Source organism: Cricetulus griseus, chromosome 2 (genome assembly GCF_003668045.3).
Source record: "Cricetulus griseus strain 17A/GY chromosome 2, alternate assembly CriGri-PICRH-1.0, whole genome shotgun sequence".
Taxonomy (NCBI): Eukaryota; Metazoa; Chordata; class Mammalia; order Rodentia; family Cricetidae; genus Cricetulus; species Cricetulus griseus.
This window is the reverse complement of record NC_048595.1, coordinates 77298685-77323301: the sequence shown is the minus strand read 5'-3', so window position 1 is coordinate 77323301 and position 24617 is coordinate 77298685. Positions and strand designations below refer to the sequence as shown.

At 39.2% G+C, this 24617-nt stretch overlaps 1 protein-coding gene across 1 annotated transcript in view; it reads right to left on the bottom strand.

Moving 5' to 3' along the window:
• Brinp1 (BMP/retinoic acid inducible neural specific 1) overlaps positions 1-24617 on the bottom strand; it is a 136566-nt gene that overhangs the window by 1943 nt on the left and 110006 nt on the right. The gene's annotated exons all lie outside the window — the stretch shown is intronic.

Here is a 24617-nt window from a genome sequence, read left to right as displayed (position 1 = left end):
CCTAACCCTGCCAACAACAACAACAAAGCTTCGTTGCATTATATTCTAGAATTCCTGAGTGCTTCATCTGATGTGATTCTCACAGTGGCTTTCCATGCAATGCAATAAAGTTATATGTTCCTCAGATGTCCAGACTTCTAAATTCTCAATTGTGTGGCATTTCTATTGCAAACTGCATCTCTAGAACCCCTGACCATGGCCTCCCATACTGTGAATGATACCAGTGTCTATACCTAGATTCCAGACACTAAAATATTTCAATGAAGACAGATCTGTAAGCTGATCAGAAGCAGCAGAAGAATACATAAAAATATGGAAGGTAGTCAGCCTAGAGGCCTCTCATTTTTTCCCATTTCTGTGGAAGTCACCTCTTGGCTCTCTTCCATGTTACAAATAGTCCTGTATATCTGCCTAGCAGTCTTTACCCTGCACAGGGCATTTTTACTCCCAGCTTTTCACTCATGTCTACCAACAACTCTCAGACAATGACTTGAGATTCATGCATCATCAGAGACGTATTAAAATTTTGGCTCTTCTGCACATAAACAGAGGTGACAGTGGACAGTTTCCTTAGCCTTCCCACTCACTCCTTCTATAACACGGAGTTGTCGTGTTACATGAATTTTTATGAGAAATCTAGCATCAAATTTGGTATGCATTAAAGACTCAACAAAACTCAGCTCCTGTTCTCTCTGCAAAGGAATTGCCAGTTCATTTTATAAGCATGGCCATAGAAGATCCAGGCTAAATGATGACTTACAATCACATGACCATTGAGAAGGGAAGTCTCTTGACACACTCACTTTGCTTTGGGCATTGCCAACAATGCAGAAAGTTAAAAAGAAAAAAATCCTGCCTTAAGACTACATGCAAGGGCTATGATGATATCACTGCTAATTATGATGGAGCCCATAATTCATGATCTTCCATTACTATGATGCTGTAAACAGAAGCCCATCTGCATCCTAATTCCAGCAGTGGGGTATATTAGCAAACAGTCTGCTCTAACATATAGTCACCAAATCATAAACTCCCAAATTCATTGGAAAGGCAGTGAAGTCTAAGGATGAAGAGAATGGATTTTGTTGGTCCAAGCAAAACTGAAGTCCGGGGGAGAAAAATAAAGAAGCATACTTACATACACACACACACACACACACACACACACACACACACACACAGAGAGAGAGAGAGAGAGAGAGAGAGAGAGAGAGAGAGAGAGAGAGAGAGAGAGAGAGAGAGAGAGAGATCCTACTACTCTGGGACTGGGAATGAGTAATTGCATCTCTTGATTCCTTCATATTCTTTGCTAAAATGGGGTTAATAAAGTCTATCTCAAGAGGCTTCACTGGGGTTGCTGAGAAGATATATTTAAAGTGCTCAGAAAAGTCTAGCATACAGCAATTATAAAAAAATGTAATGATACACAATGCTCATATCTCAGAGAATAAGCTCTTCCTTTGAAGGTCCTGCGACACTCTGTGGGACTCTCTGAAGTGTAAAAGAAGCCATTTTGTTATAGCCATTTGAAAATGGATACTGTTGAAATGGTTGCCTGGCTGCCTTAGGTTTAAATGAGTTGTTTACCGGCTGAGAAAAATGGTGGAATAATTAGCTTCCTGAAACAGTCTACCTGTTTAATCTACAGAAACATTCCCACCTGGAAATAAAACCTTCCTCACAACACCCCAAGGTATTTCATCTGAACCATTTGACTCATTTTTACTTTCTCCTCCAGCTCCTCTGGTTTGGCGTCTATACCTAGCACACGACCAAGCTAGCTCTATAAATGTTTGCTGAATGAATGAAGAAAGAATATTAATATTTTCCTTCCTACATTTTATTAACAAAAGAAAAAAATAGGAGAAAGAAAACAAACGTCTCCCTCTCCCCTCAGGACTGCAGTATTAGTTTTCCATACCATCCACCCACACAGCCGCAGGCCTCTCTGGTCTCTGCTTCATGAGACCAATCCTATTACAGCCTGGAGAACAGCAGGCCCAGCTTTCAGGAAATGGAGCAAGAATCATAATGAGCTGTGTGGCTCTCACTTCCCAAATCAGAACATTGACTGAATATTGGGGTATGAGTCATCTGATATTTTTTGCGAGCTGCAGGGGCCCTCCACGCGGCTGCGATTGCGTGGTTACATCTGACAAGAGCGTTATTTCAAAATGCCTCTTTCAAATGGCCCACACTTGCCCCTGTCACTCCCTCTCCAATTGACAGCACAGTACCCCATTTAGAGCGCCTCTGTTCCCATCTGCAAGGCATTCTATAACCCCGTAGAGCGCCCCCTTTCTCGTGTCTCATCTTTGGGACCCTTTGTAGGGATCACAGCCCCCACTCCTCCTATCAATGCTCCATTGTGGTGGAACTCTCAGAATCCTCAGTGAGGGAAATAAAAAGATGAAAGTTCCTGGTGATGCTGGTACAAGCAAGGGGGCTGCTGAGGAATTAGGATTCCAGCCTTGTCAGGCAGGAGGGATTGGGGACAGAGGCCCTCTGAGACACATTAGCAGGCTGCATGGCACCTGCGTCTCCTGAGCTTGGAATAATCAGGAGGTTGTGGGCTGTATCAAAGGGGGCATTAATGATACAGCATGAGGACCCAGAAGGGAAGTGGTGTGAAAGAGGGGTATAAGGAGTGCTAGGCCCAGGAAAGAGGAAATGGAGGGAAAAGTGGGGTGGTAGAGGGGAGAAAAGGACTTCATGATGAAGATGATGGGAAGAAGGGTACATGGCAGCTACTGTACAGAAGATATGTCACAACCAAAGTGGGCAGGATAGAAACAATTTCAATTATCATCAGTTACAAGACTCAGAGAATGTGGACAGTGGAGAGCCCTCAACTGGGGCATGGATTAGTGATTCATCCCTTTTCTTTCATGCTAGAATAGCTGCACCAGAGGGAGTGCACACTGCTATCAGTGACTCCTAGTTTACAAGGCCAGTGAGCATCCTGTTTCTTTTCAGTACTTCATTTTGAGAAAATTAAAACCTGAAAACACAGGCTCAATCCATTGTGTGTGTGTGTGTGTGTGTGTGTGTGTGTGTGTGTGTGTGTGTGTACACAAGTGTACATGCACACTCTCACTGAGTTTTTTTTTTTTTAATACAAGCAACTTCAAGCAGTGAATCACCCTCAATCAACATAATCTATACCTTTTCCTCTACCCAGTGATCTGAGTAGTAAAACTGCTACTACAGGTGGAACCCTATGCTAGTGGAGGGATTCTATGCCTTGCCACCTATTATGCATCACTGTGTATCATAGGTGGTGATAGGGAGTGTTCATGTACAGTCTTCACATGAGTGTCACATGCCACCACCCTGTTGGGCACAGAAGATAATGGGGACTTGAGAAATGAGGTAACATACCATTCAAACACCAAGCTTTGTACATCTAGTAAGGATATACTTTGTGCTATGCACCATAATATGATACTACAGCAATAAAGAGAACACGGAGGAAGGAGTAGCCAGAAGAAGAGAAGCAAATGAAAAGAATGGGGAAATAAAGATAGTTTGAGTATGTAAGAACTATTATCACATGCCTTGCTTCCTCTCAACCTTCCAGGGTCCCTCTTCTCTGTTCACAGATAATTGGAAATCTCCTAAGAGTGCACAGGGATAGGATGGGGACCAGGGGTAGGAGGGGAATCTATAAATACCATTTCCCAGGCTAGCTGGTGACAGCCACCTCAACTTTGGCGACAGGGAAACAGCTTAATAGGCCAGTTCTGTATGGGAGGGTTTCCCAGTGCTCACACAGACCCACTGTTATGCAGTCAGTGTGAGGCAGCTAGAACCATGTTTTAAAATGCTTTTCTCTGTTCCTGGGGATCCAGCCACAGTGTCTTCCATTCGCAGCCAAATCAGCATCTATCTGTTGGATGAGATAGTCAATTAATTCATTCTGATGGGAGTTGGAGGGAAGGGAAGTGAGAGAGAAAGAGGGGAAGAAGGACTCAAGAGAAAGGGTGAAAGAGAGTAAAGAGGAAGGAAGACAGGAAGCTGAATATTCAGTTCTAAGCTGGTAAAATCTGGTGCTTGATTGATTAGTACCCACAGTGGCTTCAGATAAAACATAGAACTTTTAAGAAAAACCTTTCAAATTAATAGCCTATCTCTGTCACGTTTGGACCTCAGCACCCCTGTCACTGGATTTAGGACATGGACAGCCAATACTTTGCAGCATCTACTAGATCACAGAAGTTATCTCTTTACCCTCACATTACCCATATAAGATAGGATTTGCTTCTCATTTCCATCTTACTGACAATGGTGTTGAAGTCAGAAGAGGACTGTCACTCCCCGATGGTCACACAGCATATACATGGCCAGAGTTCAAAATCTCTAAATATAATCATAGCACACTCACTCCCAGTGATCATAGCATATATTGCTTGCCCTCTAAACCCAAGAGTGCATCTAAACCACTCTCAGAACCCAGGAGACTTCTCAGCTGCTTTCCTGCTGGGCCCTGTCTTTGCCTCAGCTAGGAAGTTCTGGCAAACTGACAGGACTCCTAGTGACACAGCATGAATCCCTTGTCATTTGGAGGACAGAGGCTTTGCCACCTAGGGCTTCCCATCCGTTGTTTAAAGGCTCACATCTCCCTTTCAGAACCATCAGGCTGGGGAGCCCTGGCTGGGATTCCTAATTCAAGCAACCTCCCTGCTGATTTTAATTGGAGGTTTTGCCTAAGCTGGGAATGTGGTGCCTGGCCCATGGCATTTTAGGGAAGATCACACAAATCTAGTGCCAAGAGGGTGTGTGTGTGGGGGGGTGCATCTAGGCTAAAATAGAAAACTATAATCCTTATGGCCTATTTGTTTAATAGAAGTGTGTTTTTAAAAGTGGAGAAGAAATGAAAAAAGAAGAAAGTGGAATTCCATAATATTCTTTTACTTATGTCCTGTGTGTCTTCCTAGGTGCTTCCTTGACACTATAATGGGTTTCTAGGCAAAGAGTATATTGGGCAGAAGACAGGCTGAAACTTGGAGACAAGTACTAGGTGCCTGGTATGCACTGTTTTCATATACAGTGTTTGTTTATGTGTGTGTATATGTGTGTGTATGTGTGTGTGTGGGTGGGTGCAGCTCTGCTCCTTCCTGTTCTGAAAGAATGGTGCTGATTAAATCTTCACATGTCTATAGTGTTAGATGCCTGGAGTACTGGCTCATGGCCTTGCTGGTCTTAATTATAGCTAGCCACCAGTCTCACTCTGTTCACCATTTTTCCCTGAACAAATATTTATCTTTTAATCATTGCCCTATTTGAGCTCCTTCCATGGCCTTAATAGCCTGTGTCTCCTTCTCAGTTCTTCAGATGATGTCAGAGCCTCAATGAGTGGCACATAATGATGAGGAAGTAAAGACCAAAGGAGAGTTGTGTGGTGTCATGCCCTGCTGAGGACATTTTCTAATTTGGAACTGTGGAGTGAAGGCAATAAGTATGCTTGCAGGGGGCAGGTGTGAGTGTGGAAGGAGGAAAAAGGCAAGCTGCAAAGTCAAAATCCAACCTGGTCTTTCAAATTAGGTTGTCAAAAACTTAATTGGGGAGGATTATGAAACAATTTTTGCAATTACACTGTTCTGTGTCTGGAAGGAGGTGACAGGCAACATCAGCTGCATATTCAAACTCAGAGTTTTGCTTTGGGGCATAGAAGTACTGAAGACAGATGATGGAAGGAGCGAGAGCTTCTCAGAGATGCAAGAACGACTGGAAAGCAGCAGGTGCTCCCATGTGGATGCTGACAGAGTGTATTATTTGTCCTGAGCAGCACACAGGCAGGAAAAGAAAAGCCTCAGACCAAGGAGGATAAAGAGACTAACTATAGCCCAATGGCCTGTTTTAACCTTGAAATGAGACAATAGCCATGCAGGTTAATGCTTTGGATGATAAAAGTGTACAAATCGGTTAAGTAAGAATTGCATTTGCACTAAAACTATTTGGTCTTGGATATTTGACCTTGAATGAGTCACAAACTCTTCGAAACTCAGTCTTCCTTCCTTTCTTTGTGCACACATTTTCACACATGTGTTTGAGTGAATGTATGTACACATTTGTGCTAATGCACTTGGAAACCATAGGCTAACCATTATTTCCTCAGGAGCCCACCATCTTATTTCCTATAGCAGGGTCTGCCACTGGAAAAGAAGGCTCACTGTTTAGTTTAGGATTGCCTAATACTGAGTTGCTAGGATTCAACTTTCTCTGTCTCTCCAGTGTTGGGATTTCAAGCATGAAATGCTTGAAATGTGGATACCAGTTTTTAATGTGGATACCAGTGATGGAACCCAAATATTCATGCTTACCATGCAACCACTTTTCCAACCTCTCTTTCAGTTTGCTTATCTGCCAAATGAGGAACACAGTATCTACTTTACACTTCGTCTTAAAAGTTGACTTGAATGAGAAAAGCTTCTTAAAGTTTCCAGTACAAGAAAGTTGTAAGTATTAGCCATTACTGTTACTGAGGGCAAAAAATAATCATGGATGGCAAATGTCTCACATGAAAATATTCTGCTGTGTTACTAGAACAGCCCAGCTGATTAGAGACTAATATTCTGGTTTCAGTGGTTGCTCATTCTTCACAATTCAAATGAACTTTGCCATTAGATTGCTTTCAAAAGAAAAAGCTAGACTAGAAATGGGCATTGGGCTGAGAGAAGAAGAAAAAAATGGAATTGAATCTTAATGAGTATATTATTTAACCTTGAACTAATCCTGTGTCTTTTCTAAGCTTCTCTTGTCTCCAGTACAGAATGCAATAATAGCATACCCCTTGCAATATCATTCTGAGCATCAGATAAGAGAATGCACAGAAGATTCAGACTTATGGTAGATGCTCAGGATCTTATAAAAACAAGGACTGGGCTCCCCCTGAGCTCACATAGTAAATGGTTCCTTTGAAACCAGTATAATTACTTAAAAAAAAGAAAGAAAAAATTAACAATTCAACGAGGTCTGATGGATGAGTTAACTACTGATGTTAAACAATGGAATTTTGGTAACAATTGCTTCTATTCCACCAAGTCAAGACAAGTCATGACAGATCTGTGAAAAATAAAAAGCAGCATGAACTAAATAATGTAACAAAACATGAAGGTAAATATTTTCATGGTATTAGAGTTGGGGGATATTTCTTTAATGTACTTACCATAGAAGAAAAATATTGGTTAATAGAAGAATGCTAAGATTAATTCTTACCCAGTAAAAATACTGAAATTAGAGACAACACAATGAGTTAATATATGCCCAGCAAAAAATATCATTTGTAACCCAAGCCATGGTCAGAACATCTCAATTTTCAAAGACATGGTGTTCGGTGGGGGAGGGGGGTCTTGGGAAGTGATAAGGCCATGAGAATGAAGTCCTCAGGAGTCGAATTAGTGTTTTTAAGCATGGGGACCAAAAGAGTTCCCTGAAGCCATCTATCATGAGAAGACACAGTTAGAGTGACCAGAAATTCCTCCTCAGACATTTGTGTTAATTTCTTGGTCTTGGAATTCCACATCTCCAAAACAAAGAGAAATAGATTTAGTTTCATATGTGATACACAGATTATAGTATCTTGTTGTAAAATTTTGAATGGCTTCAGACACCATATAAGGTACTACACCTCCATAAGAACAAGCCACCAGCAAAAATGGAACATGGGCAAATGACAGAAGCAGACAGTTCATTTAACAAGTGGTTATTTAAAATGCTAGTAACTCTGTGAAACTCAGCTTTTGTTTTTAAGAAAAGAAAGAAAGGAAAAAAGGAAGAAAGGAGGGAGGAAGGATATATATATATATATATATATATATATATAGAGAGAGAGAGAGAGAGAGAGAAACTCAAGGGAAAATGGTAAATATTGGCAAAGACATAGAACAAATGCAACTTCCCTGTGCAGTGATGGGAAAGAAATGGGTCCCAACAAAGAGAAGAAGTTTACTATTTACTGAAGTATTTCACAATGTGAACATATTAACATGTGTGCCAGCAATTCCATCTCTAGTATGCACACAACAAAAAAACAAATGTACCCTGAAAGGCATGCATTAGGATTGCCTCAGTAGTTATTGCAGCCCCAAACTGGACACACCATGCAAAAGTCCAACAGCAGAAGAACAGATGTCTACACATAGTTTGGAATCTGCTGGGAGATGAGCCAATCCCAGCTACACAAAGCAATGAATGGTAATTGCTAAGGACAATTACAAGGTAACAAAACAAAGATGAAGAGTTTGCACTAATTTTAAAAGGCAGATTTGAGCCATTTGAGATGGCTCAGAGGGTAAAGGTACATGCCAGTAAAGTTGACAACCTGAGTCTAAGCCCTGAAACCCTTGTGGTAGAAGGTGGTATCCTGACCTCCACTTGAGTACTATAGCAGTCATACATGTACAACTACAAATTAATGAATTAACTAGTTAATTAATATTTTTATACAAAGGCAGAGCTGACCTATGGCAAATGTGTCCATCAGAAGACAGTGATGGTCATGAGTACTTCAATTAAAATAAGACCCAATGTACATATAATATAGATATATGATACAGAAATAGAGCTGGGCAGATATTTGTTTAGATAGATAGGTGGGTATATGGATAGGGCTCTCTGTGTGTGTATATATAAATGCATGTATGTGTTCAAATTTTTACCTTTTAAATTAAAACATAATTACATCATCTTTCCTCTTCCCTTTGTTCCCTCCAACCCCTTTCATATACCATATATTCTCAACCTTGATTCCTCTGGAAATCATGGCTTCTTTGCCTTTAATTGCTGTTGTTTCATATATAGAGATATACATGCACATATGTACACATAAAATATATATTCACATGTATATAAATAAAGACACATACACACTCACATATTGTGCTCAGCCCATTTACTGTTACTCGTATACACATGATTGCAGTGCTTGCCACTTAGTATAGGATACTTTTTAAATTTCCTATGTGTGTGCATATATAAGCATGTTCACATACATGTGTTGGGAAGGCTCATGTTTGCTGGTGCTTGCAGAGGACAGAATAGATCTTTGATTACTTATTGCTGGCTTTTCAGATGGATGTAAGACATCTAATTTAAGTGTTTGGAATTGAACATAAGTCTTAGGGAGAGCAGCAATTTTTTTAACCTAAAACAATCTGTGTACCTCTAAGACCCTATTTCTTGGTCCTGTTGATATTTACATATGTGAAATTTCATCTTTTTATACACTTACATTGTTTCATGGTTTGTCCTTGCTGTAAGAACATATTAGTTATACAACAGGTTTGAAAAAATAAATCCTTTAAAATACTCAGAATAATAGCATTAAGCAGACAACCACCTGGCGCTGTATTATATCACCATCAAAATTTTAAGGTATTTTGTTTGTCTGTTTCATACTTAACTTTCATCTTCACAGTCATTGTTTGTCTTATGTTGGGTGAAGGAAACATTAAAAATGTCATTTTAACATTATGAGATACTGATGCTCAGAAAAGGAGAAGGGCAGCCTAATGGTCACTAGTGACCTGTCACAACACTGAGATTACACCTCACCCATGTGCAGGCTGGATGTATGTCTGGAGTGTTGGGTACAGCATGGGAAGACATTTCTGAAAGAAGCTTAAAAACAAAATGAAAGAAAGACCTATGCACAAAGATTATGAGAACTCAGTTCTATTTCTGACTCAATTCCCTGAGCCTCTAGATCCTAATCCAAATAAAAAATGGTTTATAGACTTGGGAAAAAGAGGGAAGATTAAAATCAAAACTAAATACAATATAAAGAAACTGAAGATACTTATTTTCTTGTCTTCCATCAAGGAAGTGAGTCAACTGCCTATTTGCTACAAATGCAGAAAGACAAACATTGATGTAAATGGAGATGTCCCTGGCAATCTTGACCTTGATAAATCCTGCAATCCTGCATATTGCTGAGAATGAGCTTTAGGCACACATCTCCCACACTTTATCATAATTGTACTTTCTTGGGTTGCCAGAGTGTAGGGACTCATTGCCATTTTTTTTTTTTTTTTGCTCCATAAATAGATAAGAAATGCCCAAAATACTTCTAGCTCAAAGCTTCATTGCCACATGGTTAGGAAGAAATCCTTAGGCCCTAGTGATTGACAGACAGCTGCCCCAGGCTATGCTGGATTTATTTGTGGACTTTAACCTCTTATTTAATAAGACAGTTTAATATACACTCAGAATAAGTCATATTCACCCAATCTATCACCTTCAACACACACACAAACACACACACACACACACACACACACACACACACACACACACACACACGAAAACAGTCAAGCTCTATCAAGGTAAGTGTTTATTCTGATAGGAAATGCTAAGGAGCCCATACTGGAAAAACATCAAAATCACTGATTTAAGTGATTCTTGGGCAAGGCCTGGACCATAAAATAGATGGAAAACTGAGACTAGAAACATTGTGTGATTTGCCTGAGCTTACACAAATTGTAATTGGAAGTCTACAATCCAAATCTGACCCTTAAGAAAGAATTTTCACGTTGCCCAAAATAATACTGTTAATCTTTCCATAAGATTTTTCCAAAGGAACCTTAATTCCACCAAGGTTATTGTGCATTAAAGACAAGAAGTAACAGAGGACTGATCTCCAAAATTTACAAAGAACTCAAGAGGCTAGTCTCCAAATCACCAAATAATCCAATTAAAAACTGTGGTACAGAACGAAATAGACAATTCTCAATAGAGGAATCTAAAATGGCTGAAAGACACATAAAAAAGTGTTCAACAGCTTCAGCCATCAGGGAAAAGCAAATCAAAACAACTCTGAGATACCATCTTACACCTGTCAGAATGGCTAAAATAAAAAACACCAATGACAGTTTATTCTGGAGAGGATGTGGAGAAAGGGAAACACTCCTCCACTGCTGGTGGGAGTGCCAACTCGTACAGCCACTTTGAAAATCTGTATGGCCATTCTTCAGGAAAATGGAAATGAGTCTACCACAAGATCCAGTAATTCCACTCTTAGGCATATACTCAAAAGAAGCACATTCATAAACAAGGACATCTGTTCAACTCTGTTCATCGCAGTATTATTTCTAATAGCCAGAACCCGGAAACAACCTAGAAGCCCCTCAACTGAAGAATGGATAGAGAAAATGTGGTACATTTACACAATGGAGTACTACTCAGCTGGGGAGGAGGGGGGAAAGAAATGGAATCTTGAAATTCACAGGAAAATGGATGGAACTAGAAGAAACCATTCTGTGTGAGGTAACCCAGTCAAAAAAAGACAGGCATGGTATGTACTCACTGATATGTGGGTTTTAGACATAGAGTAAAGGATTGCCAGCCTGCAGTCCATGCTGCGGAAGAGGCTGGTAAACAAGGAGGACCTTAAGAGAGAGATACATGGTCCCCTGGAGAAGGGGAAAGGGACAAGATCTGCTGAGCAAATTGGAAGCATGGGGGGAGGGGAGAGGGAACTAGGAGAATGAGAAGGGGAGAAGAAGAGTGGTGAGGAAGACATGATGGGACAGGGAGGTTGAGTTGGGGGAAGAACAAAAAAGAGCAAGATAAGAGATAATATATTAGAGGGAGACATTATAGGTTTAAAGAGAAATCAGTCACTAGGAAAATGTCGGGAGAGCTACAAAGATGACACCACCTAACAATCTAAGCAACAGAGGAGAGCCTACCTTAAATGCCCTCTATGATAATGAGATTGATGATTAATTTATATGCCATAGTATAGCCTTCATCCAGAAGCTGGTGAAAGTAGAAGCAGACACCCACAGCTAAACCTTGAAATGAACTGAAATCCAGTTGCAGAGAAGGAGGACTGATGAGCAAAGTGGTCCATACCAGGCTGGTGAAACCCACAGAAACAGCTGTGCTGAACAAGGGAAAGCTATTCATCCCTAGATGGATAGCTGGGAAACCAGCAAGGGACTCACCCAGACCCCCTGAATGTGGGTGTCAGTGAGGAGACCTTGGAAATCTATGGGGTCTCTTGTAGTGGATCAGTACTTATCCCTAGCCTAGGAATGGACTTTGGGAGCCCATTTCACATGTAGGGATACTCCCTGAGCCTAGATACAAGGGGGTTGGCCTAGGCCCTATCCCAAAGAATATGACAGACGTTGATGACCTCCCTATTGAAGGCCTCACCCTCCCCGGGGAGCAGAAAGGGTATGGGATAGGTAGAGTGTTATTGGGGGGGAGGGGAGGAGGGAAGGGAGAGGGACCTGGGATTGACATGTAAAATAATTTTCTTTCTAACAAAAAAAAATAAAAGGAAGAAAAGAAGTAATCTTATTGTTAGGTACATTCTGGACACTCGCCCTGAAGACACTAATTTTGGGAGACAGGAAATAGCACTGTGATCTACCCTCCCCATTAGAACAAGAGCTTATAGAGTTTAAATACTCCATGCTCTTTTTACAGGAGTCCAGTGACTATTTTTTATGATGCTGTTCAATTACAGAATGTACATTTAGGGAATTTTTCTTAATTGAAATCCCTAGCAACTTGCAGAATGTTGTTTCCCTCTTCTGGTACCCACATTGTAATACACCCACGAAATAAGATAATGATAGCAGCTTATGTGAAACCATCCCCTATAATCATCCCACAAGAAAGCAAAAAAAGAGAACAATAATAATCAAAATGAACAATAAAACACATATCTAGGTGAAATATTTAGGAATGATTGCAAATATTAAGATAAAACTCACTAAAAATAATTTTAAGTAACTAATTTCTAATTGTCAAATTTGTGTTACAAAATGTTTCCTCACAAGTTCTATAAGAAATGTGCTCCCTTCTTGTTGTAACATGGGTTGTTTGAGAAAACATGCAAATTTTTATATAGACAGGAGACTAGTTATCTTTTTGAATGTCCACAGATCCTATCACTGCTTTGATTAATAAAATGAGGTAGAATAGACATACCCCATTTATGCACTCAAAATTTAAGCAGCCAGCAGATGACACCCTTTGTCTCTTGGAAAATTACCTTTTGGTGTTCAGAGACCCTTCTAAGAAATCTGGCCATGCTGATCAAGGAGCATATGGAGAGCCCCCCCCCCAAAAAAAATGAGCTGTTGGCCAATGGAAAACATCCTTCTGACCACCTCTGCTTAGGCACCATTGGTGTCTTCTTGGAATCTCTTTGCCACACCAGCTACTATTGTCCACAATTGAGTAATTGCAGTCTACTGCAGGTAGAGAACAATTGTTTTGACAATCCAGACACGAATTTCTAATGGACAGATCATGACTTTAGATAGTAATTCTTGTTTTAAGCTGTGAAATGTGAATCAGTCAGTTATAAAAATTAATATTCTAAGCCAATATATAGTATGAGTCCCAAAGGAAATTTAATGTATTCTTTCTCTATTCTGATATAAAACAGCTGTGCTTCTATATGATGGAGAATTCTAAATATGCTCCTTACTCTGCCCTGTCATTATGATAAGCTGTCATATCAATAAGTATGTTCTTTTATGTAAGTGACCTACAGATAGGGAGATTATGTGGAAGGACTTCTTCTAATTAGTTGTGTTGCTTAAGAGGTAATACTTTCCACCTCAGAGGCATCTAAACCTATGAAATGCATGCTATTCAAGCTCTTGAAGAGGGATAGAACAGTGAAAAAGTATTGGACAGTGACAAATATGATCTTGGAGTGAATCCAAGCCATAAACAACAAGAGATTGTTGACCTGGGACCTATAACTGCAAATAATAGGAAGGAAATTAGAAGTGCATTATTTCTCATTAATGTTAATAGGTAAGAGCTAACTCTAGCCAATGCTTTAATTTTTGCCCATAAGACACAAGCATACCTAAATATATTGCAATCAAACTCCAACTCATAGAAATTGTAAGGTTATGCGTCTGTCTCTTCAGCTTCTAGACTTACATTAATTCATTATGCAATACAAACTAATTCAGCTACTCTAGTTGAGACACTTTTTCCATTCTATTTTGTTTTATTCTTCAATAAAATGATGACAATGAGTTAGGAGATCTTTCAGGTTTCCTTCCAGGAATAACATATGGCTTTATAATTGGAGGTCATTTAGAATTTGGGTGTCAGTAAATATGTTAGATTTCAAATTATGTCCCAATAATGTTATCTACTGTATTCTTCACCATCTCAGTGCTTCTTTGTATAAGGTGTACGATATCTGGAACTTAAGAGGTATTTCCTAAAGATCTCTTCAATGGAAGACTGGATGGGGGACTTAATACGGATTCAGTATAAATATGAATGTATAAGCAAGTATAGGGGATCAGACCTGTGCAAGATGGAAGAAGTAGGAGTCATATGTCATAATTATGAGTTAGTCAGAAACTGAAGTCAATATTTTTTTTTGCCATAAATGGGGAGATGAAAGATTGTTATTTTCCCACAGATTGCTATAAAGAATAGGTATGGCCATCAATGTACAAATCCATTTGCAAACTTGAAAATAACCCGCGTTGGAGGCTGTTTTCTTGGAAATGTTCATTCTCAAAGTTTGAGTATGTCCTAAAACCAAACACAATAAATATATTCCCAAGTTATGCCAAAGATGGGGTTTCTCCCTGATGTTACATTGGCAGCTGCTATATGGCAGTGAGGATGCTACCTGCAAGAATACAAAGCAGTGAGCAACTGCTTTGGCAGAATGGTTTGGACATTCCTGCTTCAGGAAGAGTGTCGGGAGGAGGAGGAGGGTCTCTACTGACAAGAGAGGGAATCATGACTGTTGACAGCCAGGATAATCATCAGGCTGGAAGATGTTCTTTGTCTGGGTTTATTTCTTTCTGAGAAAGATCATCTTCGAAAGTGTTCCAGTATAAAAGTTCTGTGGCCAGAAAGTCTTGGGAAATACTCAAATTTTGCCCCTTCTCTGTTTATTTTTTTAATTCAATAATATATATACTTATTGAATCACAGACAGTACTTCTTTTGCTTCTCCCTTTCACATTCTGTAGAATTCACTTCACTTAGTTAAATTCATTTTTGTTTCCTCACCACCAAGTCCATACATCCAGGTGAAACCACATATACAGCAATGAGTGGAGTTTTCTAGAAAAACATTTCTGAGGCTCAAATTACAAAAGAGTGACAAGGACTATACATTATAAGTTAGAATAAAATTATTCATTAAATGTAGCAACGTACACTTGTAGAACATATGTATAGCAAGTACACATTTCTTATATCCAATTTTACTTCTCTTCTACTTCTTTTCCAATTAGCTAACGATTTTTCCATTCTATCTTGATATGATTAGTAGCCTTGCTTTACACATTTCTATTTATTTGTTTGTTTTCAGGTGCTAAATATGCCAAATTAAATGCTGTATTGCTGGATTTGAGGGACAGGCCATAGTTTTACACCCACCACCACAACTAAAACATAGATACCTGAATACAAAGCCAAGCTTACATTGAGAACAAATGTAAGTCATATATCTTGGCTTGTCAAAATTTATAGGACTGAGAACCCTAACTTGTATCACATCTTCATTATAGGATCACATTTTGCTAGGCTCAATTTTACCTTTTACAACAGAAACACCCACATCTTAAAAGGAGAAATGTAATCTCCATTCACATGCTGGGACAATGTTTCTTAACCTGTGGGTCATAACCCCTTGGGGTTGCATATCAGGTATCATGCATCAGATATTTACATTATTATACATAATGGTAGCAAAATTAAAATTATGATGTAACAATGAAATAATTTTATGGTTGATTTCACCACAACATGAGGAACTATATTAAAGTATCGTCTCATTAGGAAGGTTGAGGACCCCTGGCATAGGGGTTTCAGCTGCTCTGTTCTTGATTATGCTCATATTACAAATATTCATTTCTTTACAGGTTACAGACAGTTGTCATATAATTTTCCTGGGACACTGACGCTGTGTGATACCTGTTCTTAACCTGACTGCAGAGGACTCAGGCAGATTTAGAGGCTTCTGAAGGTCACACACCTAATATGTAGCATGGCCTACCTAGATGGTTATTATAATGAATTGAAAACTAACTTGAATTCAATAAAATGTAAGGACCCAAGGCTCTGTGTCCCACAGCAGTAGTCTGTGGAGATTTTGTCCAAAGATAAGGAAGTTCAGAGAGAAGAGTGTGAACCAGTGTAGATAAAAAGAGTCATTGGAACTGGGATAATAATTATTCTGGTGGCCAGAATCCTTCCACAGACACCAATTAAACACCAAGTAGAATAAAAAGTATGCTAAAAGCTGACAAGGGTTCAAAAGCTAAGGTCCCATGACTAGAGTTTGAGGCAGATGCCTCCAAGTGATTTTTATTTCAACAATGTATAATTACATTATGCTTAGCTATGGCCTGCACTACCAGGTCAAGGCCAGAAATAAAAATAAACCAAAGATCAAGAGTCATTGAGAAATGCAAATAATTATGCTACATGCCCTCAATAAATAATTTCCCATTGTTCTGCTTTATTTCACAATATAATCATCTCTAGCAATCAGGTAATGGTAGTATGTCAGTCACAACTTCATCAAATACCTGTACCTGCTAAGAATGTTACTTCATTTAGCTTAATCTAATAACCTCTAAAAATATCGGTTTCTAGCCCTTTAGAGCATTTTTGAAACTACTCTCTTCCTTCTCTTTCATGTTCCTTCTTCTTTCTCCTTTTTCTACTCCTTTTTATCTTTCTCTTTATCATCCTATTTCTTCTTTTCCCCTTATTCATATTTGGTATAAAAGGAGTATCCCAAAGTAATAAACTTAACAAGATTTGTATCCAGATTGGTTAAAAACAATTTCCACTAGCTTCTTTGATTTTACTGACATGTGTGAACTATATATCTGTGGTCCTTAATATTTGACTTGAGTCCTTCAGAGTATCTTTGAGTGACTTTGGCCAATTGACTTAATTTATTTGGTCTTCAGTTTTTCAATGATACAAGAGGAAGGAATGCAATCCAAACATATTCAGTTATATGCAAAAACTACAGCTCATTGACATTGTGAAGAGGTTCAGTTTTGACAGGATGAGGTCAGTATGCCTTCTGGGCACATTCTGAGGAAAAAAATAGACTTATTTACTCTCATTGAAAAGTTTTCTAAATGCCTATTGTGTGACAAGTTCTATGCTAAGAAATTCTGAGAATATATTGAGAAAGTATGTTGACAAGAGATGCTTGTATATAGGTCTTTTACTATGGTCGGGAATTTATGGAATAATGGTAAACTTTAATCTATCATTCGAGTAAAAAGTCAGAATGCTAAGAAACCATGTGAATCAGGACCCAATACAGACTTTTGATAGAAAGAACAAGATAACCACTAGGAACTACCGGAGTTGATAATAGAAGAGCAGGTAGAGACTACTGTTAGGAAGGTGAAAATCAAGTACCATTCAGATAGGAGGAATGCTCCCAGGCTACAGGTTACTTGTCGACATAGGTTTCAGCCATTTATTTAGTGGGTTAAATTAGTGTGCACTGTCACTGAAAAAGGCAAGAAAGGGTATAAAACATAGCACACACACACACACACACACACACACACACACACACACACAATTATGTTAGAGTTTGACACAGGCAAGCTTCTGACAGATCTGTAGGTCACCTTAAAATTCATCATAGAGCCTGGCAGTGGTGGTGCATGCCTTTAATCTCAGCACACAGGAGGCAGAGGTAGGTAGATCTCTTTGAATTCAAAGCCAGCCTGGTCAACAAAGTGATTTCCAGGACAGGCTTCAAAACTACACAGAGAAACCCTGTCTCAAAAACAAAACAAAACAAATCATAGAACCACAGAACCTTCATCCAATAACTTATGGAAGCAGATGCAGAGATCCACAAGTAACCACTAGGCCAAGTTCCCAGACTTCAATTGAAGAGAGTGTGAAGTGATAATATGAGTAAAGGGGTCAAAATCACGATGGGGAAATTCACAGTAACAGCTGACCCAAGCTAGTGAGAGCTCACTGACTCCTGACTGACAGCTGGAAAATCTGAATGCAGATGACAGTAGTTGGCTTGAGCAGGTTTGGGGAACACTGGGATTGCATATACTGACTTTTTGGAGTTCATTTCCTATGGAGAGATATCTTGCTTTGCATAGATGCTCAGGGGAGGGCCTTGGCCTTGCCTCAACTTGGTGATAGGGCAGACTTTGTTGACTCTCCATGGGAGGCCTTACTCTCTCTGAAAAGTGGTGGGCAGGATGGGCTGAGAAAAGGAGTAAGGAAGGAGGAGGAACTGGGATTGGTTTGTAAAAAAAAATAATACAATAAATTATTTTTAAAAATTCCATTCTTTCCCATACAATCAGTATTTGTCAAAGACTTCAAGTGGGGATAGGACAAGACTGGATTTGCTTCTTAGGTAAGAATTCTGACAGCTCCAGGGAATACAAATTGAAAAGTGATCAGGGTAAATTCTGGGACACTTAGTTAAGAGGGCATCTACATTCAGGCAAAAGCAGATTTTTGTTTGAACTACAGGTTACTCATTAAATTTTACTAATTAGCATTATCTGAGAGCATCCTTGCTCAGAGATTCAATTACTGACCTTCTACCAATATGTCTGAATAGAATGATCACTCTGAGTGTTAGTTCTCATAGAGTTGGGAAGGACCTCAGAGATAATTAGGCATCATTGTTTTCAAACTGTTTTACCGAATTAAAAATCACCTTACTTTCGAAAGTGAGTTTAATTCAGAATTTCCTGAAAGAAAACAGCTCCATTCTGGTTAAAAATGTGATAAAATTTTCCCTACTCTATCTGCATACCATGTTTGAAAGCCATGACTTGTGCTCAGGTACCTTATTTGCAAAACACTGCCCTTCATACCCTACCAAGTGTAAACAGAAATGTCTTGAGCGTTTTGATTTTATCTTTAACTGTCTCCCAGAGACTAAAATGAGGCTGGTGGAACAGATGGTCAGTTAACACTCACAATTTTGCATAGAGGACACCTAAATTCAGCATTTCCTGAGAGGCTGGCTGCTCTGTGGATTTTGTTTTTCACTTTCCTCTCTCCCTCCATACTTTTGCAATTCTTTTCTATCCTAGGTTCATCATTTCTTTCTCCCTCTTTCTTTTGCAGTAAGAAGCAAATCCCAGCACTGAAAACAAATTATGTGTAAATATCTCTGAGTATCTTGACTCAAGGCTAGATACAATAGTACCAGTGTTATAAGAGTAGACTTGGCCTCCTACCTGGCAAAAAAAAAAAAAAAAAAAAAAAAAAAAAAAAAAAAAAAAAAAAAAAACTTCACTAGGCATCACTGTGTTTAATGACCTCAGTCCTTTAAAAAAAAGATGTATTAGTCCTACGTTATGAGACTGTAAAATGATTATGGGGGGTGGGCTGCCTAACACAGGTGAATTATTGATTACAGGTGTTACCTAGGTGTTCAGTGTTATACTGGTCCTTAACTCAATCTTTTCTATTCCCTATGAGTTTTGATACAAGTCCACCCTACTTGCACAGCTCTGTTTCTTAAAGTAATCCACATACAAACTGTAACCTGTACTTAGCACAGGAAACTGGAAGTAATTATTCCCATGTTAAACGTGTGAAAACCATGAGCTGAGCTGGGTATGGTGGTGCTGTCTGTAATGATAGTATTCAAGAGGCAGAAGCAGGATTCCTGAAAGTTTGAGTTTAGTTTGGTCTTCATATTGGGGCCATTTGTTCCATTAGCCTGCATTGAGGCAAGCTTCTTCTTTTCACCCTAGAGAATTTGTTTTCCTAGTTCTTGTTTGGGCTTCAGGGTTTGATTCAAGACTCCACAACTGAAAAGTCACCATGAACCTTAACACAGAATCCTTTATGGAGTCTTAATCATAGTACCAACAACTATAAAACTTAATCATTGTCCACCACATTTCTAATCATAATGATATAACCCTGACTTTGACATCATCACACTGCAACCAGAGCACCCCAAACACAACAAAGGTTACTCTTTGTACTTCACACTTCATAGATAAGATAGGCATTTCCTTATCTTCCCAAGGAACTTTTCTGTCCATCCAGTTTATGTAGCCAACATGATAATTCTAAACATTTTGTTCAGTAGTGTTGTATCTGAGATAATTATACCTCTTGGCTTGTCAGGTTTTTTGTTTTGTTTTGTTTTGTTGTTTTGTCTTAAAATGGATCAACATCACCTACTCCCTAAAGATAGCAGACTAATTTGAAAGACATGTCCTTATTACCAGTACTCAGTATTATTGGGTAAAAATGCTGTTATAAGAAATTGATAGGTAAAATGTCAGTGTTTTCGTGTATTGATAATTTTGCTTAGCAAGGTCACTATTATTTAATGTGGGGAAAAAGCAATCTTCTAAACAGTCTTATGGTATAGGCATATTATTAACTTCATTTTACATCTAAAAAAAATGAGGCACAAAAACGACAGTAACTCATCCCAAAGTCACTATATGGAAATTGAGTTGGGAATTCAACCTGAGCAGTCTAATGTCAAAATCTGTGCAAAAAATGAGTTCTATTATCTGCTAAACTATTGACTGCTCATGAAATAGTTTAGGTGCTCCTCTTGTGTACTATTGCTATTATTGATATTACTGCTGTCATCATTATTGTTAATGATAATCTTATTTTCACTATCTGGTATAGTTACTTTGATCTCCAATTATACTAAATGTCAATGTCCTTTCCAGTATCTAATCCCATGGTGCTATGAAGGCTGATGTGGGGTAATTACCTCACAACCCAACTGTAAATTGTATGAAGTATAAGAACAAACATTCAGGAAAGATGTTTCTATTGGTATAATGGTGGTATCTGCTATAGAGATAACTAATTACATTCTTACTGATTTAGGGGCTTACTCGACAAGAAGGAACCAATGTCTAATCTTGTAAGCCTGGTCAAAAACCCATTATTTAGGAGCAGATTAGATAGTTTCTTAGATCAACTGTCACATCATCAAATCACTCCCTAGAGATCTATGTTTATTCCCACAGACAAAGGTTATTCTCAGTTTGAAACAGAAATATCTCAAAATGATCCATGGTTCTATATGATGCTGAAAATAAACAAAAGTTGAGGGTTCAGCCCTAGATAAAATATTTACACCACCCCCTTAAGGCTCAATGAACGTATCAGAAAAGGAGACAAAGAGAATGTAAAATCTGTAGGAATGGAAGAGGAGTTGCAAAATACCATCTTCTAAACAAGACACAGAAAACCATAGCAACCATGAATCACAGGAGATATGCATACTAAAGAGTCCACAGGAATTGTTCCCTTATAACAGTCAGCTGTGAAGTGGCAAAGAACTTGTGAAGCCCTACCACATATTTCTGATGAGTTGGTAACCAACAGGTTTGGGGAAAAGGAAAAACACAGTATCTAGCTAAGTATCCAGTTGTGAGCCCCCTAGATTCTAATAGTTAGTTGCAAACTGAGGATCAAGTAGATGACTCTGGCTATATTTGGTAGGAAACTAAATTAAGCCAAAACTAGTGAATAGGGAAAGCGATTGATGGGAAGTAGAAGGAGTTGGTAGGGACAGGAAGGAAATGACTATAAGAGATCAAATGATGTACAACTTTAAAATTGTGAAAGAACAAAATATGATAATAAATAAAAAAGGCACTCCCAGCTTTGTCAGACATCCAAATTAGGAATGCTTACTGTAACCAAGGCCATGGAAACATCAAAATGACTAAGACATACTCTACTTTAAGACCCAGTGCTTGCTGAAAGGGAAGGGGTCCAACCATACCAATTCCACATAACTGCTGGCCACCATTCAACCAAATATTTATGAGGTTCCCATCATGCTTGAGGTTTTGTGTGAAGTTGTCAGGATGCTGTGGTGGATTTATGCTATCCTTCCAGTGAACTGGCGGTCCTTGTTCCAGATCCTACTACTGAAGTACGGCATGTGAAATGGAAAAGAGACTGGCAGGGAAGTTTTCTGTGACTTTCTCATATTATTTAGTGCAATATTATATAATAGAAGTGATACTTTCTCACTGGCAAGGCTAGGATGAAGAAATCTTAGTACTTCCTTGGTTTTCAGAGTGCTTCTTTCAGAGCACAGCTGCCATGCTACAAGATGACCAAATGACATGTAGAGGACATGGGTACGCACTCTAGTTGACAGCCCCAGCTGAGCCTCCAGCTGACAGTCAGCTTCAACTGCCAGCTCTGGGAGAGAGCTACTTTGGAGGTCCACAGATGGAAGTTACCCAAGGACACTAGCCTCAGCCAATTTGAGAGCCCTCCAACTGTACCAAGTTGACCTACACAATCATGAGTGGTGACAATGCACTGTTTTGAGACATTAAGTTTGAGGGTAGAATATTTTTCAGCAAGTGATAACAAACATCTCTTCTGCCTAATAGCCTGTTAATAAACTTTCATGAAGTCAAGTTCTAAATATGCAGAGTTGACCTCACACTAAAAAGTAAATGACTCCTTTGAAATATCAATAATAATGGCCATTTATTTGGCACATTCTTAAACTTCTTATGCCTCAGTGCCTTTATTTGTACGAGGAGAATAATAACAGTACCTATTTCATGAAACAGTGATAAGAAAATAGTTAATTCATGTATGAAAAGAGAATGCCAGGCATAAAGAACTTACATACAAAATGAATTCTCATCCTTTTTTTGACTGGAGTCAAGTATTACTGGGTCTTTAAATTTTAAAACTTCATCCTCATACTTAACCTGAAGGCAATTATCATTATCCAGTTTCACAAATGAGGTACAGGTACTTGCATAAAGCTTGATGGCTGGCTGGGAAATGGCAGACAGCCCTGACTGTGACCTATCTGTGCACAGCAAATGCTCTATGCTCTGTCTCGCTCCCATCCTGTATCAATGCCACCCCTCTGTGAGACAAGTAAAAATCTCGGTGGCACCTGTTGCAATAACAGCACCTGCTCAGAGCACTCAACTCCTATGGAGTTCAACAAGCAGACAAATTGAAGCTGAGCAATCAGTTCATTTGCAAACATAAACTTACTCAGTTAGAGGTGGCTCAAGGTTCTCACTGCCATCACCTCTGTCTGACACTGCTCTTTGGCAGAGAGATGCCCTGCTAGTCTGAGAAGTGCTCATTAAAGCCTCTGATTCAGATGTCAGGAAGCAGCCCACAGCCAGGCCAAGGAAGGTCAACTCCCCTGGGAAGCCTTCTGAGCTTCATTTTCTATGTTCCCACCCTCGGCAGTATCAGCATTCATACCTCGTGTATGAACATAACGAAGTGACTTGCCAATTGAAGATTCAAGCCACTCTCTTAGACAGAGTGGGAGGAAGTTGGGATTAAGTAAGTTTTCTTTTTTCAGGAGGGCACGCTAACACCCAGAGCTCTATTTGAAAGTCCCAGTAGCATTATGGTATTTCTAGGTAGCCATTCCTGGCAAGTTACACAAGCAGAATACAGTTCATGGCACAGCTTTGGGAAGCTGAGCTCAAAATGAGGAAGTGACTTGTCCAAGATACCACAGCCTCTAATACCAATAATACCACCACTAATACCAAGGCATAGTGAAACTCATCACTGGAGTTCAGGCTCCCCGACTGTCCAGTGCCTACATTCATTTTGCCCCTTTCCCTACCCTTTTAATCCACATCTGGCACCTTTCCCTTTGTGTCTTCCCCAGACCCGGTGTGCCAGTGACAGTCTAAGCTGTGAAGAGTTCTTTTCACTGGGGTGTTTCCCCAGTGTCTTTGGACTTGGAATTTATGCAGAGACACTCAATGAATTTGATGGATGTATGTACACTCTTGCAATGGCTAAATATTGACCTCTTTGCTCAGATTTTCCTCTGTTAGGCCAATCTTTTGGCACACAGTTTCTTCATCTAAAGATATGACACAAATCATTTTTCCTTGAGAGCTGTGGTTTTCAACCTGTGGGTCTTGACTCTTTTGTGGGTCATATAATCATATATCCTTACATTATGATTCATAACAGTAGCAAAATTACAGTTATGAAGGAGCAACAAAATAATTTTATGGTTGGGTGTCTCCACAACATAAGGAACTGTATTAAAGGGTCACAGCTGTAGGTAGCTTGAGAACTGTTGCTTTAGATTGTTACAGGCTGGATGATCTCACCTCCCCCACAAAGTGCATATGTTAAAGTCTTGGTTTCCCAGTACTGGAGAACACCATTTTATTCAGAGGCAATTTTTAGTTTGAAGTGGCTGCTAATCTAGCATGACTGTGGTGTTGAAGCAGGAGAGATGAGGACACAGATGTACCTGAGTGAAAGATCCTGTGGGGACAAGGGGAGGAGACAAGCCACAGAGTCCTCGAAAGACACAACCCTGAGAAAACCTGTGGTTAAAATTCTATATACTAGAATTATAAGAAGAAAGACCTCGAATGTTTAGGTCACCTAATCTGTAGGACTTAGCTGAAATAAGCTTTACAAGCTAATATCCACTTATGGTAAATTTTATTTTCTGATTCCCAACTGAATCTTTCCCTAATCCTGCTGTAAGAACCATCTTTCATCACACTGTGGACTGTAGTCATTTATGAGCCCCAAACAGTGCCTGAGGCTAGTCACCTGCCACAGTCCTGATAAATCTAAATGGTTCTACTTCAGAGACTCCCTTATGG